General features: G+C 43.5%; 1 protein-coding gene and 1 long non-coding RNA gene across 2 annotated transcripts in view; both read right to left on the bottom strand.

Annotated features, from left to right (window-relative positions):
- LOC118391161 (autism susceptibility gene 2 protein-like) overlaps window positions 1-19,258 on the bottom strand; it is a 605,501-nt gene that overhangs the window by 197,539 nt on the left and 388,704 nt on the right. The window lies entirely within an intron of this gene.
- Window positions 1-19,258, bottom strand: part of LOC118391162 (uncharacterized) — a 68,230-nt gene that overhangs the window by 922 nt on the left and 48,050 nt on the right. The window contains exons 3-5 of the long non-coding RNA XR_004827087.2: window positions 1,242-1,301; window positions 604-792; window positions 363-509 (exon numbers count right to left, since the gene is read on the bottom strand). This is a non-coding gene — a long non-coding RNA (uncharacterized LOC118391162). The remainder of the gene's footprint in view (window positions 1-362; window positions 510-603; window positions 793-1,241; window positions 1,302-19,258) is intronic.

The following is a 19,258-nucleotide window of genomic DNA, read 5'->3' as shown; positions in this document are numbered from 1 at the left end:
TATAAGAAAGAAACCATGTCATCTGAAAAAAAGGGGTACAGTAGACTGGTATGTGTTTTGTTACACTCAGAGTCAATAATGGGGCATTAGGATGGGTTGTTAGCAAATGTGTGAAAAGTTTGAGGGGGGCTTGACTTGTAGACAATCTAGCTGTGTGTTGTTGTGTATGAGCACCTACAGTTGTGCTGTTGGGTAGACAAGCACTGCCAACAATAGAGTGAATAGTCTATAAGAGTATACTAACAGCCCCTCTCCCCCATACCAAAGAACTGAATGCAAGGGTGTAAAAAGTTTGAAGAGCACTTGATTTGTATGTTTGTGATTATTTTTTTCTCAAGATGGGATTGTGCTTTCATAAATACCTTTGGCTGTCCTGGCTTGTTTGTGTCCCACATTCTCATTATGCTCCCGGATAGCAAGATGAGTCCGCACCTTCATGCCTAGGAGCCCAAAACACTGGTGCTTTGGGGTATACTTCAGTAGAGCACTGTGGAATGCCTCCAGATGGCCTGTGTTAACACAGAAAAAAAAGAGTAGACAAAGACTTTTGACTTTTGTGATAGAACATAGGAAATCATTATGCTGTTATTGATGATTACTAACCTGTATGTTTGAATCTGGCCATGTGTGAGAGATCTGTTGTGAAACGTTTGCCCAACACAACTGCCGAGAGGTCACAACTGAGTCCACGGACAGCCACTTCGTCTTGCCACGATCATCATCGTACAGGTCAGGGTGTTGACAGTGGACTTCCTCCCCCTCCTCTGTCCAGCTGTGTACGTCACAGATGTACTTGAGAATGGAGGCACACATATGCATTAGCGTCTTCAAAGACAGACAACATATATTTGCTTTTAGATGTCATCAATACAGGAGATGCACCAGTACAGTTACTACGTGTCTTCTGGACCAGTACTAGGTAGTATATCCACCCATCCCCCTAGTGCCAATAGATCATGCATACTAACCTTCACACACAATACGAACCCCCAACAGACACCAGTCAGTCACCCACACTATCCCTTTCTTACTAATACATCTACTTTTCTCCAATTTAGACTTCAACCTTTGAATAAACAATCAATTACGCCTCCATTATACAGAGAACTACAGTAGAAGTTGTAACCTACTTATTAACACAAAAACTATGACAGCAAGACAGAGACCGTGTTATTGCCTAGCTCCAGTATATTTATTTGCTCATCATGGAGTCATGGATAGATTTAGCAAAGGTGACTTACACTAGTTCCGGGTGCTGAGCTTGATGTTCATTCCACTGCAGATGTTGATGGGATTGGACTCTGTAAATAGAACACGTACAGTGCATTCGGAAAGTATTCAGACCCCTTGACTTTTTCCACTTTGTTACGTAACAGCCTTATTCTAAAAAGGATTAAATTGTTTTTTCCCCCCTTTTCACACAAATCCCCATAATGATAAAGCAAAACCAGTAAAAAAATGTTTTTGCTAATATACATTTTTAAATGATATGTTACATTTATGTCAGTATTCAGACCCTTTACTCAGTACTTTGTTGAAGTACAGCGATTGGCAGCGATTACAGCCTAAAGTCTTCTTGGGTATGACGCTACAAGCTTGGCACACCTGTATTTGGGGAGTTTCTCCCATTCTTCTCTGCAGATCCGCTCAAGCTCTGTCAGGTTGGATGGGGAGTGTAGCTGCAGAGCTATTTTCAAGTCTCTCCAGACATGTTAGATTAGGTTCAAGTCCAGGCTTTGGCTGGGCCACTCAAGGACATTCAGAGATGTGTCCCGAAGCCACTCCTGCGTTGTCTTGGCTGTGTGCTTAGGGTCGTTGTCCTGTTGGAAGATGAACCTTCACCCATTCTGAGATCCTGAGAGCTCTGGAGAAGGTTTTCATCAAGGATCTCTCTGTACTTTGCTCTGTTCATCTTTCCCTCGATTCTGACTAGTCTCCCTGTCCCTGCCACTGAAAAACATCCCCACTGCATGACACTGCCACCACCATGCTTCATTGTAGGGCTGGCGCCAGGTTTCCTCCAGACTTGACGCTTGGCATTCAGGCCAAAGAGTTCAATCTTGGTTTCATCAGACCAGAGAATTTTGGTTCTCATGGTCTGAGTTCTTAAGGTGCCCTTTGGCAAACTCCAAGCAGGCTGTCATGTGGCTTTTACTGAGGAGTAGCTTCCGTCCGACCACTCTACCATAAAGGCCTGATTGGTGCTGCAGAGATGGTTGTCCTTCTGGAAGGTTCTCCCATCTCGACAGAGGAACTCTGGAGCTCTGTCATAGTGACCATCAGGTTCTTGGTCACTTCCCTGGCCAAGGCGCTTCTCCCCCAATTGCTCACTTTGGCCAGGGTGGCCAGCTTTCGGAAGAGTCTTGGTGGTTACAAACTTCTTCCATTTAAGAATGATGGAGGCCACTGTGTTCTTCAATGCTGCAGAAGTGTTTTGGTACCCTTCCCCAGATCTGTGCCTCAATACAATCCTGTCTCTGAGCTCTATGGACAATTCCTTCGACCTCATGGCTTGGTTTTTGCTGTGACAGGATTCTCTACACCGGCAATTCCCAAAGTACACCCGATGCCATCGGAGGTATGCCAAATAAAAATGTGATTCACATTTTCAAACAGTCCATTTAGATTTTCCAACGAGGCTATACACTTGGGTGATGTTTTTTTCTCACACGAGTAGCCTTGTTTGACTGCCAAAAATAACATTAAACCATCTAGTGTTCAGAGAAATAACAACACAATGTCAAATACAGGTAGCCTTGTCAAATAATTAACATCCAATCACATTAACCATTACTCTCTCGCGGGAATTCCACTAACGGCCCGTATGTAGCCAATCGTAGCTGCTGCTCATTCCGTTTTCTCGAAAATTGATAATTTGTTTTAAAAAAGTAAGGCCCGTGTCCATAGAGACACATACCAGCTCTACTGGGTGTACTGCTACTACCAGCAGTACTACACCTGCACTGTTTCACTATGCATCAGTGACATGGCAGAAGAAGTTTTGAAACAATTACTGCTTCGCATACAAGCCAGTGAATTATATGCATTAAAGCTGGATGAGTCAACAGACATGGCTGGCCTGGCACAACTCCTGGTCCGTTACATTTCTGGGGGGGTCAATTAAGGAAGACATCCTCTTCTGTAAACCAGGACAACAAGAGAGGATATTTTTAAGTACTGGACAGCTTTGTGACATCAAATGGACTTTGGTGGTCAAGATGTGTTGGTATCTGTACTGATGGCGCAAAAGCCATGACAGGGAGACATAGTGGAGTGGTAATGCGCATGCAAGCAGTTGCTCCCGACTCCACTTGGGTACACTGAAGCATCCACCGAGAGGCTCTTGCAGCCAAGGGAATGCCTGACAGCTTGAAAGACGTTTTGGACACTACAGTGAAAATGGTTAACTTTGTTAAAGCAAGGCCCCTGAACTCGTGTATTTTCTGCATTATGCAATGAAATGGGCAGCGACCATGTAACGCTTTTACAACACACATAAGTGCGCTGGTTATCAAGGGGCAAGGTATTGACACGCTTTTTTGAATTGAGAGACAAGTTTAAAGTTTTCTTTACTGACCATAATTTTCACTTGTCTGACCGCTTGCATGATGACGAGTTTCTCACACAACTGGCCTACCTGGGTGATATTTTTTCTCACCTGAATGATATGGATCTAGGATTACAAGGACTCTCCTCAACTATATTCAACATACGGGACAAAATTGAGGCTATGATTAAAGTTGATGGGCCTCTGTGGAGTGGATTTACAAAGGATTTAAATGGACACGTCAAATCTGATTTAGAGATCTACCATACAAAATGTGTTATTTCCACTTATGGTTGGGTCCTTGAAGCAAATTTGTTCAGCAAGAGGAAAAACACCTACATACAAAGTTTCAAGTCTCTAGGTAAAACGGGGCAACGGATATGAGGGTTCAAGTGAGACTGCTTATAACAGCACCACCTATAGGCCAATCAGTGACATTCTTTTTGACCAAGTTCCTCATGGTCATGTAATAAATCAAACAATCTGAGAATAACAATAGGTTTCACATAATCGCTTTGAACCCCTAATAATAAAATAGAAGGGGAAAAAATGACAGGGTGAAATGTTGAAATAAATACCAGTCATATGATACTATCTGGTGTTTTCTTGACCTGTGTATGTATCTAATTTAGCCTGATCCAGACCATCCGTCTCTTCTCATTGTTTAATGTTTAAATAAATACCAGACATATGATACTAACTGTGTATGTATCTAATTTAGCCTGATCCAGACCATCCGGCTCTTCTCATTGTCACATAATCACTGCCACAATAACATTGAGCTGGGGGATAAACATGGTTCTGCTTTAAATCAGGGAACTATCCACCACTCAGAGGGGCGAGCCAAAGAGACACTGCCCTCGGCACTTTGGGGAAGGCAGCAGACTGACGGCCGTGATCTGGGTCTGAGTTTGAGTTCATGAGAAGTTTTTCAAAACTTTCCAAGATGAACATCTATACTGGCGGATCTTATGGGTCTTTCAGGCAAATTTCTTCAGCATGAGGAAAAACACCTAGATACAAAGATTCAAGTCTCTAGGTCGAACGCAGCGCTGGAAATAAGGGTTTAAGGGAGACTGCGTATAACAGCGCCACCTATAGGCAAACGGGTGCCATTATTTTTTACCAAGTTAGTCATGGCCTGTAGGGTCTTTGTGCCAAATTGGAGAAAAACATTACCAATCTATGCTTGAGTTATTTGACCATGTAAAAATCACAATAGATTTCACAGCTTCACTGTGAACCCCTAATACTAAAAAATGAGAAATAAAGATGAAAATATGACAGGGTGAAATGTTTAAATAAATACCAGACATATGATACTAACTGTGTATGTATCTAATTTAGCCTGATCCAGACCATCCAGCTCTTCTCATTGTCACATAATCACTGCCACAATAACACTGAGCTGGAGGATAAACATGGTTCTGCTTTAAATCAGGGAGCTATCCACCGCTCAGAGGGGCGAGCCAAAGAGACACTGCCCTCGGCACTTTGGGGAAGGCAGCATACTCACAGCCGTGATCTGGGTCTGAGGTTGGGGCGGTGGTCCGGAGTGCACGTCTTTTCGTCTTCGGCCAAGAGATTAGGCGCGAGGACATTTGTTGGAGAGTGGATACACATTTAAGATTTAGCGGGATCAGTGGAGGGATTTAGTATCAATAAGGACAGATAGCTGGGACTAAAAACCACAAGGGAGAAAATCAAATAAAAAGCTCATATCCTGTGAACATCCCCCCTTTATGACAGTTGGGAGTAGAACGTGCTTGTCTTAGCTCTCTTTTTTTGTTTTGCTTGAATCAAAAGCGAGAGTAGAAAAAAGAAGCAGATTTTCTTTATCATCTGAAACAGATAGCATGTGACTGGTTGGTTGGTTGGTTAGAGCTAGGTTAGAGTAACCACTGGGAGAAAATGAGACAAAGGGTTGATTGGCAGCAAATGCAACACTAGTAGAGCTCATCTCTCTCTAGGGCCTGATAAGACGAGACGGGAGTATCAATCATCTTTCTGCACACTTACATCCACAGCGCATCAGTGCAATTCTCCACCAATCATTTTGCCTTTGTTCTGTTCTGGTCCTCTCCTTTGTGTATCACAAGCAGAGCCATTAACTTGGGTTTTGATCAGTCGGTGAAAACAAGCTTCCTTTAAGGAAGCAAGGCAAAGTCAAAGGAATAAAAATACAGCTTCACACATCATCACACAACTGTCAGATGGCAATATCCTGCTTTTCCTTCCATTATTTAGGCAGGGGAACTGCCTTCTAAAGGTTTGAAGAACGAACGAGAAATCGCTGTTGCCAAAGTATGATATATCCATTGACATAAAGGGGGCTTCTATAAAATCCGGACGCACCAGCACACTTCTCCTTCAGAATGTATTACAGGACCACAGCAGTAGTGGATAGAGACAGTATAACATTGGAAAAAACATCCTAATGAGGAGAGGTGGCCAGGCCTTACATCTTGGGCCGACCTCATATGATTTAGGACCAAACAGACAAAGCCTTCCTCACAGCGTCATCTTTCTCTGCTTGACCTTGCCTTTGAAGTAAACTGGAGAAGAAAAAGTATTGTCATTTTTTTTTTCAAACTACCTCAAATAAATCTGCCTTCATAGCATTGTTCCACACACAAAACATTACCTTAAAATAAAATATCATATATTTTTTAAATTCATTAAGCTTTTTCATTCAAAAGCTTATGAAAGAGAAAACTAACTGCACCAAAAGAAAAAAATCTAAATCCATGGAACTGAGCATGAAAGAGAGGCCAAGGACGTTGTATCCCAAGCGTTAGATTGGTTTTCCATCCCATGATTAGCCCCATCCATGCTAATTACACTGAATGGGAACCAATTAGAAGGAACTACTCTTCCGCTAATAAGGATTTGGGTCTTTGTCCGTCTTAGGACATCATTTGTACTGTGCTGCTGTCCCCGAGCTACTGCTCTCACTTAGAACCACTCCTCTTTCTAGTTTAGAGCTACACAGCAGCCTTTTATATTCATACCAATCACAGCCTACTCTCTATTCCAGAGCTGAGGCAGCCTTTTATATTCATGCCAATCACAGCCTACTCTCTATTCCAGAGCTGAGGCAGCCTTTTATATTCATACCAATCACAGCCTACTCTCTATTCCAGAGCTGAGGCAGCCTTTTATATTCATACCAATCACAGCCTACTCTCTATTCCAGAGCTGAGGCAGCCTTTTATATTCATACCAATCACAGCCTACTCTCTATTCCAGAGCTGAGGCAGCCTTTTATATTCATACCAATCACAGCCTACTCTCTATTCCAGAGCTGAGGCAGCCTTTTATATTCATACCAATCACAGCCTACTCTCTATTCCAGAGCTGAGGCAGCCTTTTATATTCCAACATATCAGAGGATCCCATACTGCAACCTTTTATATATATCAACCAATCAGAGGAACCCATCCTCTCTGGGTCAGGCCGAATCCACTGACAATAGGATGAAACAATTGAATCCTTAGGTGGTTAAAAAGGAACACATTTTCTAGTCTTCACAAGTAACTAAATTGAAAAGGCTAAAGACGTTGCTAGCCATTTCTCTAGCCATTTTTTCCCCCTTTGCATGACAGATGGTATCTCCCAATAACATGTAATGGGACAGGCATGTGGGATATAATAAGCCACTCCAGGAGTAGGGTATCTTTCAGTGACCACACCAATTACCTCAGCAGCCATGTCACCCTGCAGGTCTCCCCCACCTCCACCTCACCAGGGGGGGCAGAAACTCTCTGACCTCACACTGCTGTGCTGTTCCATCCACAGAGGTTCCATCTGGCCTGATGGGGGCTTTCACAGGCATACAGGACTGCCATTAGCCTTGGGAGACATGCCTAATGGTAGCTAGTTGCTTCACAAAGGATAAACACAAAGGATAAACCCAGTCTCTTCCCACAGAGACTTGTGCCTCCTCCTCCTCTAACTAGGAGGATGGCGCTGGGGGCCAGGCTGCATGTCCAATGTCCTGGACTTAGTCATGGCCACTAACAACAAGGATGGAAGTCAAGTCAACTGCATCAAATGACAGAGTGTGGCCTGGCCTCAGAGCATGTGTAAATGAGCAAATGACTAATACTGGGAAAGTCTTTGATACGCTTACTGTCTGTACCGGTACCCCCTGTATATAGCCTCGCTATTGTTATTTTACTGATGCTCTTTAATAATTTGTTACTTTAATTTTAGATTTTTTACTTAACACTTATTTTTCTTAAAACTGCATTGTTGGTTATTAAGGGCTTGTAATTAAGCATTTCACTGTAAGGTCTACCTGTTGTATTCGGTGCATGTGACAAATAAAAATTTATTTGATATCTGGGTTAAATACCCATTTTTTGACTTCTTGCGCTAAATTAAATGTTAAATGGCAAAGGTGACGTAAAATAGAGCTGACTTTGCTTTCCACTGAGTGGTTGTCCTGCCTTAACGGTAAAAACAGCAAAGTATCTTCTCATAAACAAACTCCAACAAGGCATGAAACACAAAAATGTGTCTCTCACTTAACTATCATTTACAACCTTGCTACACGCCCACCCACAACACACCCCCACACACGCACGCACGCACGCACGCGCACACACACACACCACACACACACTCACCACGCACACACACACACACCACACACACACGCACCACACACGCACCACGCACCACACGCACCACGCACCACGCACCACGCACCACACGCACCACGCACCACGCACCACACACCACACACCACACACCACACACCACACACACACACACACACACACACACACACACACACACACACACACACACGTGTCGATTATCTACTTTCTGGCTGGCTTCACAATGGAGCCCAGGCTTGTAATTAGGCACATGAGCTGCAATCAGAGCCCAATGACAATACCTCTCCACCAGCTTGTTTTCCTAACCTCACCGAGCCCCCGGGCACTGGTCCACTTACCCTGTCAGAAACACACAGGCCACCACTGAAATCAAAACATTGAAATCACTCCACTTCTCTCGCTCACTGCAGCTCCCTGCGCTGATTAAATGTGCAGAGAGGAGAGTGCAATTTGCAAAATTACAAGTATTCTGCACATGTAAATATAGTTTAATTACTGCAATTAAATAAGATTACTGGAGATTGGCAGATGGGGGATGTAATGTTGTTTTAATTAGAGTTTGAATGCAGTTTAACATAAACAGAATGTTAACCCCACAGTCTGAATGAAAAGGGCTGTTAGAGCCCTGACAAATTGTATCCTGGTGCCTCTCTCTGAAGGCTTACAATCACCTGTAGCTAGAAGGAGAGAAAGAGAGAGGGTAAGAGGGGGAGAGAGAACGACGAAAACAGAGATAATCAATGCTGAGAAAGAAGTTGAGAAAAGAAGAGAGAGAGAGAGAGAGAGAGAGAGAGAGAGAGAGAGAGAAAGGGAGAGAGAGAGAACGAGAGATAGAAAGGGAGAGAGAGAGAAAGGGAGAGAGAGAGAGAGAGAAAGGGAGAGAGAGAGAGAAAGGGAGAGAGAGAGAGAGAGAGAGAGAGAGAGAGAGAGAGAGAGAGAGAGAGAGAGAGAGAGAGAGAGAGAGAGAAAGGGAGAGAGAGAGAGAGAAAGGGAGAGAGAGAGAAAGGGAGAGAGGGAGAGAGAGAGAGAGAGAGAAGAGGAGAGAGAGAGAGAAGAGAGAAAGAGAGAGAGAGAGAGAAAGAGAGAGAGAGAGAGAAAGGGAGAGAGAGTACAGTAAATCATAAACAGGCACAACTGACCTCAATCACGGTGCTCTATAAGAATAGCAGATTGAATTAGGATGACATAAATCTAAATATTTTGACAAAAGTTAATATGGCATTAGAGGCAATTAAATTGGAATTAGATGCTGAGATCACTCATGGAAAATTAGAAACAGTCCTTTAACTTGGAAATAAAGAACCTTGGAAATTAAAACTAACAAAAGTACTAGGCCTTTGAACAACATCAAAGAAACTAAGAAACAAAAAAGAAAGGCGAAAGAAAGAACCAAAGCTGACACTGAGTAAAACTCTTGACCACAAAAAAGTACACAGGGATCAAAAGGCTTCGGTAAAATTACCATAGATTACAAACGTGGCTCGCCATGAAGCCGGTTAAAGTAAACGCCATCACATTTTCTAACAATCACAATTACAACCACCTGAATATGTACAGGCTTGAGAGAAAACACATGCTTGCCTCAATAAATATATGTCCTTCAAGCTAAAAAATTAAGGCTGCCAACTGTGTTTTTCCTGTATAACCTCTGGTCTGATGGATTTCTAGGTTACACAACCTGCCCCTAGAAAGAAGACCTTCTCACAATCTATATAGCTGTGTAGCTACATTTTATACATTCCAGTCAATAGCCTATTTGAAATTCTAATTGAAAGTTTAATGCCCTTGCTCCGGGCATAGCAATAAAGATTGCCTTTGGAAAGCCATTTAAAGGCTTAATCTCTTTATCATGTGGTATTTGGAAGCCTAACTTTGTTCTTGTTAGGCAGATCAATTGCATTCATTTACAAAATGGGGGAGAATGTCACCCTTCATCCTTTAAATCTCGGCTCGGGAAAAGAGCAGAGTTAACGAGTGCGACGGGCTCTTTTCCCCTTATTAGCAGAAATAGGTGTCATGGGAGACTTGACCTGCACATTTTAATTAGTACATAAAAAATTCAGCTCCTGAGATAGATGGCAACATTCAAAGTGTAACGGGGGCCTGCCTCAGTCTGCGATTTAACGGTTTCAGGCCAGACTTAAAACAAGCTGGCACCTCCACACTTACACACACAGAGCATGCTTAAAGAAGAGATAGCAGCGGTTCATGCTTTCTTAATGCAAATCTCTCTCTCTATACCACCACTGCTGGGACCAGCCATGTAAAACTCATAGGTTGGGGAATCTCTCTCTCTTTACCACCACTGCTGGGACCAGCCATGTAAAACTCATAGGTTGGGGAATCTCTCTCTCTTTACCACCACTGCTGGGACCAGCCATGTAAAACTCATAGGTTGGGGAATCTCTCTCTCTTTACCACCACTGCTGGGACCAGCCATGTAAAACTCATAGGTTGGGGAATCTCTCTCTCTTTACCACCACTGCTGGGACCAGCCATGTAAAACTCATAGGTTGGGGAATCTCTCTCTCTTTACCACCACTGCTGGGACCAGCCATGTAAAACTCATAGGTTGGGGAATCTCTCTCTCTTTACCACCACTGCTGGGACCAGCCATGTAAAACTCATAGTTTGGGGAATCTCTCTCTCTTTACCACCACTGCTGGGACCAGCCATGTAAAACTCATAGGTTGGGGAATCTCTCTTTTGACATTCTTCAAATGGATATCGTGGCTCCTTCATTCCATCGTCATTTCAATAAAGACCTAATAGCTTTTTCTGGTTGGCCCTTTGTGCATCCCTTGTTTTGCATGTGCATCAGGGACAGTTACATCCGCATTCCGTAATAATTCATATAAAGGCTGAGAATAGTCTGTCTACTGCCGATTTACATTCCAGTGTGTGTGTGTGTGTGTGTGTGTGTGTGTGTGTAAGAATGGTTGGATGCACAGGGAACCTCCATATGACATTTATTGACTGCGTTATTATTGGACAAATGTCAATTAATAGCATTGCCTTCAACCTTTGTAAATCGCTACAAAACAATGAAATGACCCAACAGGGTAAGATGGGTAATGGACCAAACCAAATGTCTTTACCTAGCTACACCTCCTAGCTACACCTCACCAAAGAGTTAAGATCAAGATTGTTTGGGTCAAGGATAATACAGATTGTATAGGGCTACTTGGAAGGTGCCTACACTACATTATATAAAGAACACAATCTGCCAGTAAGTGTGCAGTCAGAGGAACCCTATTTTCAGCCAGTCACCCAAGCCTGGCCCAGCAAGTGAAGTGAGTTTAGTCAATCAGTCCAGTTCAATAATTCAACGATTTAATGTCTGTGTGGAAACTGCCACACTGGCCTGGGCAACTGGCTAGAGTCATAATCCAGACCACTCCTCTACTCTCCTTCACTCCTACAGTTTCTCACGCCTTCCGCTGAATTCAAATGATCTGCACCACTTCAGAGAGCTGGAAGGCATGCAGGAGCCCCAGCCAGGCCCCTGTTTAGCCGACTTTTACTCCTCCTCTCTTTTCCATCCCCCTCTTCTTATTTGTACAGTGAGGGAAAAAATATTTGATCCCTTGCTGATTTTGTACATTTGCCCACTGACAAAGAAATGATCCGTCTATAATTTTAATGGTAGGTTTATTTGAACAGTGAGAGACAGAATAACAACAAAAAAATCCAGAAAAACGTATGTCAAAAATGTTATACATTGATTTGCATTTTAATGAGGGAAATAATAATTTGACCCCTCTGCAAAACATGACTTAGTACTTGGTGGCAAAACCCTTGTTGGCAATCTCAGAGGTCAGATGTTTCTTGTAGTTGGCCACCAGGTTTGCACACATTTCAGGAGGGATTTTGTCTCACTCCCCCTTGCAGATCTTCTCCAAGTCATTAAGGTTTCGAGGCTGACGTTTGGCAACTCCAACCTTCAGCTCCCTCCACAGATGTTCTATGGGATTAAGGTCTGGAGACTGGCTAGGCCACTCCAGGACCTTAATGTGCTTCTTCTTGAGCCACTCCTTTGTTGCCTTGGCCGTGTGTTTTGGGTCATTGTCATGCTGGAATACACATCCACAAACCATTTTCAATGCCTTGGCTGAGGGAAGGAGGTTCTCACCCAAGATTTGACGGTACATGGCCCCGTTCATCGTCCCTTTGATGCGGTGAAGTTGTCCTGTCCCCCTAGCAGAAAAACACCCCCAAAGCATAATGTTTTCACCTCCATGTTTGATGGTGGGGATGGTGTTCTTGGGGTCATAGGCAGCATTCCTCCTCCTCCAAACACTGCGAGTTGATGCCAAAGGGCTCCATTTTGGTCTCATCTGACCACAACACTTTCACCCAGTTGTCCTCTGAATCATTCAGATGTTCATTGACAAACTTCAGACGGGCATGCATATGTGGTTTCTTGAGCAGGGGGACCTTGCGGGTGCTGCAGGATTTCAGTCCTTCACGGCATAGTGTGTTACCAATTGTTTTCTCGGTGACTATGGTCCCAGCTGCCTTGAGATCATTGACAAGATCCTCCCATGTAGCTCTGGGCTGATTCCTCACGATCATTGCAACTCCACGAGGTGAGATCTTGCATGGAGCCCCAGGCCGAGGGAGATTGAGAGTTCTTTTGTGTTTCTTCCATTTGCGAATAATCGCACCAACTGTTTTCACCTTCTCATCAAGCTGCTTGGCGATGGTTTTGTAGCCCATTCCAGCCTTGTGTAGGTCTATAATCTTGTCCCTGACATCCTTAGAGAGCTCTTTGGTCTTGGCCATAGTGGAGAGTTTGGAATCTGATAGATTGATGGCTTCTGGTGTCTATTATAAAGGTAACAAACTGAGATTAGGAGCTGAGATTAGGAGCACTCCCTTTAAGAGCGTGATCCTAATCTCAGCTCATTACCTGTACAAAAACACCTGGGAGTCAGAAATCTCTCTGATTGAGATTTCCCTCATTAATGCAAATCAATTTATAACATTTTTGACATGTGTTTTTCTGGATTTTATTGTTGTTATTCTGTCTCTCACTGTTCAAAAAACCTACCATTAAAATTATAGACTGATAATGTCTTTGTCAGTGGGCAAAAGTACAAAATGAGCAGGGGATCAAATACTTTTCCCTCACTGTATAGGCCCTCTGAAAATGATGAACAGATCACAAGGCAGCATAAAAGTCATTCAGTAGTGTGTTAAAGAAACTTTAACAGCCACAGTCTTTAAAATGTTACATAAGCCAGTGGATTTTAGAGAAATTTAACAAAATGGCTCCTTTCAGGGCCCTGTGGAGTAGCATGCGAGTGCCGGCACAAAATATGCTTCTTCTGGAGAGGAGAGGGCCTGAATGGCTGCATTATCCTCCCTATGGGTGTGGAGTTCAGAGAAACCATTTCACACCTCCTGCCACCTGACATTATCGTTCTTACAGTCATTACAGGAGGCTGCAACCAAACAAGCGTGGTAATGTCGGTTGAAGACAAAACTCCTCACCGCTCCAACTCTCCACCCCCTGATCGACAGACGTTATGGCAATTTGCCTCGTTGAAAGGGAGAGGTACAAATGCAGGTCGGGAGGATGCAGTCAATGAGAAGCAAATTACATTTAGAGCTCTCATTCGTTCTTCTTTTCAGCCTTACATTTTGTGGGCTATTTCTTAGTAAAGATATGGATATAGGCCTAAGAGTAATCTCAACAGCATAGATACCATCCAAGCACAAGAATGGATCCAAGAGAATACACTAATCCTATCATACAAGTAGATATACCAATTCACCAAGATATCCCAAGCCCTACAATTGTTGCTAGAGCACTCAAAACATGTCTTTATAATGACATTGAGATGCAGATGGTCTTTGGGATTCCTGGATGGTGTAGTTGTTTGCTTTCTCTGTAGAAACAGAGCAGATTTCACAGTCAGTGTCACAAGCAAGACCTCCATGTTGTAGAACCACCGCTTGCTTGTGGAAGGGAGGATGAACAACACAAAATAGCCATCAAAACATAAAGAGCGGTTCTAATGGTCATATATGGTGTCAGCGCCGTGGGTTCAATTCCCACTGGGGTCACAGATACTAAAATGTATGCAAGCACTACTGTAAAACGCTTTGAGTGAAAGAGTCTGCTCAACGGCATATTATTATCAAGAACAGAGAAAGCAGGCATTGTTAAGGGTACATTGTAGAGGGATTAGGAAATATGTTTTTTGATATGGTCGATTTAGGCCTCAAACCAAGGTTCTTCAAATTCACAAGAAACTGATATTTGACCTCATCTCTGTGAGACCTATAGCCAAATGCTTTGCTTTGCAGGAAAAGACGCCAGACTGCAACTCTGCACTGCAGAGAAACTCATTGCGGATATTAGTTGAGGCAACAATGTCTAAGGCAACAATCGCCTACTGTTACAGTGTTAGAGGACAGTAATAAGAAAGGGCACTTGCGGTTACCTAATAAACATCTGCTCTCTCGTTCAATATATTATGAGAATTCTCAATCACATTCTCTTAGCTATTAAAAGGTACTGTACAGTGTGTGCACTGCAGTTCATTTAAGACTTTACTCAGGAGGCCTATCTGAGAAAGTATTCATCTTTTAACTCAAGGAGACTTCTCGTGCTAACAAGAGATCCTTCATGCCCTTTTAATGTGATTACAGTGTGTAGTAAGTAGCACTGTAGACGCAGTCACAGCTCCCGCTACTCTCCCACATACAGTACTCTATTTACATACATAAACCTCCTACATCGTAGCTCTCCCATCAGACTGCAGGTAATTGAATTGTAAGCTCAATTCCACAGCATTAGTCTAGTGTTTAAAGGAGATGATTTATCATGTCCACTTAACCAAAACGCATTTCAAAAACATTAAACATCACCGCTCTGATTGGCTCCAGCTCAGCAAGTCGTCATTAGCGGTAGCGATTGGTCACAATGTTTCTCCAAAAATGGATGAGGCTGAAACGCTATGAGATGATGGGAGAGTGTGGGTGGAGGAAGCTGTGTTGCCTGGCTACCCAAAGTCCTTGCTCAGGCCAAATGCTACGCCACGCCCACGGACGTTCATTTCTTCTCCACAATGAGTCTGGATTGAGTTCCTCCCCAATCATTTCTAGAATAGAAACCGATGGGTGGGCCAGAGCCAGAACACATGTGTTTAAAGAGGCGTTTGAAAATGTGTCATTGGCTTTGATACTCTGGTTGGTTAGAGGTGAACCAATCGCTGATGACTTTGTTTTGTGCTACACCCCTGATATTGACATCACCAGAAACAACTTCAATGACGGCAGTCTCAGACTTGGGGAAGCCGGGATGTGGAATTAATGAGGGATAAATACCACATCAATAGAGTCAAACATGGCTCTCATTTGGTCTCTACAAGAAGGTCAAGTCATAATGCTCTGATAGATTTACTGTATCAAACCAAATGTGCGTTATCATTAGTTTAATGGCCGTGAATGGATGTTCATCGTTGTCAAGGTTGATATTTCAGCATGTTTCTGTTGTGAAATAAATGCAATGCCTTATACTGTAAAAATGTATTCCACCAAAACATCAAACTAAGTCCCAAACATAACATATCACCCTTTCTGGTCTGTCTGGGTTAGACCCTGCTCATCGTCTGAATCTGCCTATCCATGACAACCAACGCTGCTTAGGCAAGAGAAATGCATCTATCTGGCAGATTGATGCTCTGCTGCTTCTTTCTCTCTCTCAGGTAGAGGGGGAGGGTTCACTTTCACCTGCTCACCACTCCTTATGGTATCCATACCTTAGCTTATAGCCTGTACACACTTTTAACAGGCTAAATATATGTAAGGGTTAAATGTCAGGTGTCACGAATGCTGACAAAAAAAAATCTTCATATTGTACAGTACCTACAGTATATACTGTAATGTTATGCACACTAGTGGAATTAAATGCTACATTTACTATGCACCATACTCGGGATTTCTCTCCATATGCTTGTTGTTTCTTCAACTGTATGTGTGTGTGAGGGTGATAGCACTCCGGGGGTAGATAGCTATGCATGGGAATGGCAACACACAAGACAAGTACTATTCACTGACTCTGAAGGACTTGGAGGTCTTAAGGAGTTTGGCCTCGCATCCAACTCAATTCCCCTGAATAAAACATAGAAAAACAATCCATAGAAGCTCTCAATAAATCTCTCCTCCCTGGCTGCGCTCCATGGGATATCTGTCTAAATCAGCGTGACACCCAGGCTACTGGGATAGGTGGTGTTTATGTGAACCCTAACTGGTGGCTGATGGCTCCAGAGCACCACAGAGCCTAGAGCAGGGCCAACACAGGAAACCACAAAGCATGAAGAGCACATTATGAACAATCTGTCTGCTGCTCTCTGATGTCTGTCTGACAGACACACGGCTCGGCCAGGACAGATAGAGACCTCAGCAATAAACCGCCTGGACAGATACACACACACCCTTTGGATGCGTGGTTGGATGGTTTCTTTCGAATTTTGAAACATTTAAATATTCCCATTGTGAGAGCAGATGAGTATACAAAATGTGTGTGTACGTGTGTAGGTGGTAAAAATAGACTGTGTATTAGTGTAAGTGTGTGTGTGTGTGATTACAGTATGTGTGTGTTAGTGTACTCGCGTGCGTGCATGTGTGCGTGCATGTTAAGTGCATGCTGAGTGAATTTGCCGGACGGATCCTGTATGTGCATTACAACAAAAGTCACAGAAACGGACAGCTATACTCTCGGGGGAGTCTGCAATCAGGCCGCGAGGAACTGCTTCTGTCCTTCAACAGGCAATTAACGCTGAGTCCATTTACAGATCCCAGGAGGCCCCTGGATAGGGGGGACGGGAAAAACAGCATCCCAAAGGTCAGCGCCTGGAGAGGAAGCAGTGTGAGGGGGTGTCGGGAGAAGGGGAGAAGGGGGGTTTGGGGGTATTGGCTGCCTCAGAACATTGGAAAGCATGAGCTGCTTATCACCCGCCAGCTATTAGCCGAGGGGACAGCTGTGTCAGTTACAAAAGGCATAAATGAAAGGAAACCACAGAGGCTCCTGGCCTGTTGTGGTCCTGGCCCTGTCGATGACCCTCTCTGGACCGGATGGGTGCACTCTGACTGAACGCTCCAGACATGGGATGTCAGTTTCATCACAACTCAGAAATGTTTCAAGGCCCGCTCTCCTGTTTCTTTTGATCCAGATGTAAGTTGAGGAGCCAGGTGTTCACACCATGCAACGTAGCACCCACTTCTGCTTTGGAAGTGTCTAGCACGTGTTCCAAGGCCACAATTCCTTCAATATTTTGTTTCAACTGTATTGGTAGCCATGAGTATTGTGAAGCCCTGTCACACAATGAATTGTAGATGCCACAAAAGATCACATAAACACAGAACCTTTTATTAAAATATGAAAATGCCTTCTGGTCAAGCGCAAGGTAAAAGCTTGGATAAGAAATCAGAGAAAAGCTGTGTCTATGATTTTGGTTATGAGCAGCACACAGGAAGTTTGATTTCTCACTCTGCTTTGTTATTACCAAATGAGAGAGAGAGAGAGAGAGAGAGAGAGAGAGAGAGAGAGAGAGAGAGAGAAAAAGACATGGACACAAAGTGAGGAGCTGCTTAAAAAGATTCTCCGGTACTTTTGTATACTTTTTAGACAGCAGTTCTGAAAGTAGCGCTTATGAGCCAAATGTGGTCGCCAGAAATTGTGTACTACGTCACATACACTACATGGCCAAAAATAGTTCACACCCTTCAAATGAGTTGAATCAGCTATTTCAGCCACACCCGTTGCTGACAGGTGTATAAAATCGAGCTCACAGCAAAGCAGTCTCCATATACAAACATTGGCTGTAGAATGGCCTTACTGAAGAGCTCAGTGACTTTCAACGTGGCATCGTCATAGGATGCCACCTTTCCAACAAGTCAGTTCGTAAAATTTCATCCCCAGTCAACTGTAAGTGCTGTTATTGTGAAGTGGAAATGTCTAGGAGCAACAACAGCTCAGCCGTGAAGTGGTAGGCCACACAAGCTCACAGAGCGGGACAGCCGAGTGCTGAAGCGTGTAGCGCGTAAGAATGTCTGTCTGTCTGTCTGTCTGTCTGTCTGTCTGTCTGTCTGTCTGTCTGTCTGTCTGTCTGTCTGTCTGTCTGTCTGTCTGTCTGTCTGTCTGTCTGTCTGTCTGTCTGTCTGTCTGTCTGTCTGTCTGTCTGTCTGTCTGTCTGTCTGTCTGTCTCTCTCTCTCTCTCTCTCTCTCTCTCTCTCTCTCTCTCTCTCTCTCTCAGAATTTCATGGCTAATTGAGGTAGGACAGTTATTCTGCTCATAAATTATGCATTGACACATTCAGCCCAAAGCGGAGGTTTAAAAAATACTTACTAGTCGCCAAAGTTCTGGAGCATGTCTTAAATTACTTCACAATCAGGGCACCAGGGAAAATTCATTTCTGGCAGAAAGGGGCTTCTACTACTAAGTCCAAGTTTCAATATCAGAGTCTCTACTTAGTCTTTTGGAAACTCCCCTTAGAACTTTTCATCAAACCTGCTATTAAATCACAAGACTGGAAAGGAGAGAGGGGGAAATGAGAGATTGCGTAAAAAAATGATCAGTGCTGGGAACTTTGGAATGTCATGTGTGATGTGTTCACTGAGTAGGTGTTGCAGTCGTCCTCCCTGTCCCTGTCCACAGCACCACTGAGGCATTCAGAGGGAAAGCTATGGCTTCCTCAGAGAATATTATGCAGTCAACCCTCTGTTGACCAATGTACCCTCTACTCTCACCCCACAGATGCTGCTGTACTTTCTCTGTCACTGGTGTTGGTGGTGACATTCTGCTTGGCAAGAGTTTGTAGCTAGTGTCAGTCTGTCGAACATCGGAGCAGCATTTTTTGACGCAGCAGCTGAAACTAATAAATCCCAGCACTCATAATGTGAAGCATCATTTCTGCCAGAGCACGAATGATGGGAAATATGAGCCACATGAGCCGACATCTTCACTCAAATACATTTTTGGAGTAAGCACTTTTCTTTTTCTCATTTACAGTATAAATCAACCTCTCTCATTAGAGCACTACTTTTTGAAAGTATATTCTTTGTTTTGGGCCA

This window comes from Oncorhynchus keta, chromosome 12, assembly GCF_023373465.1.
Source record: "Oncorhynchus keta strain PuntledgeMale-10-30-2019 chromosome 12, Oket_V2, whole genome shotgun sequence".
In the NCBI taxonomy this organism is placed as follows: Eukaryota; Metazoa; Chordata; class Actinopteri; order Salmoniformes; family Salmonidae; genus Oncorhynchus; species Oncorhynchus keta.
Note: the sequence above shows the minus strand (reverse complement) of the source record. Positions and strands in the feature narration are given on the sequence as shown.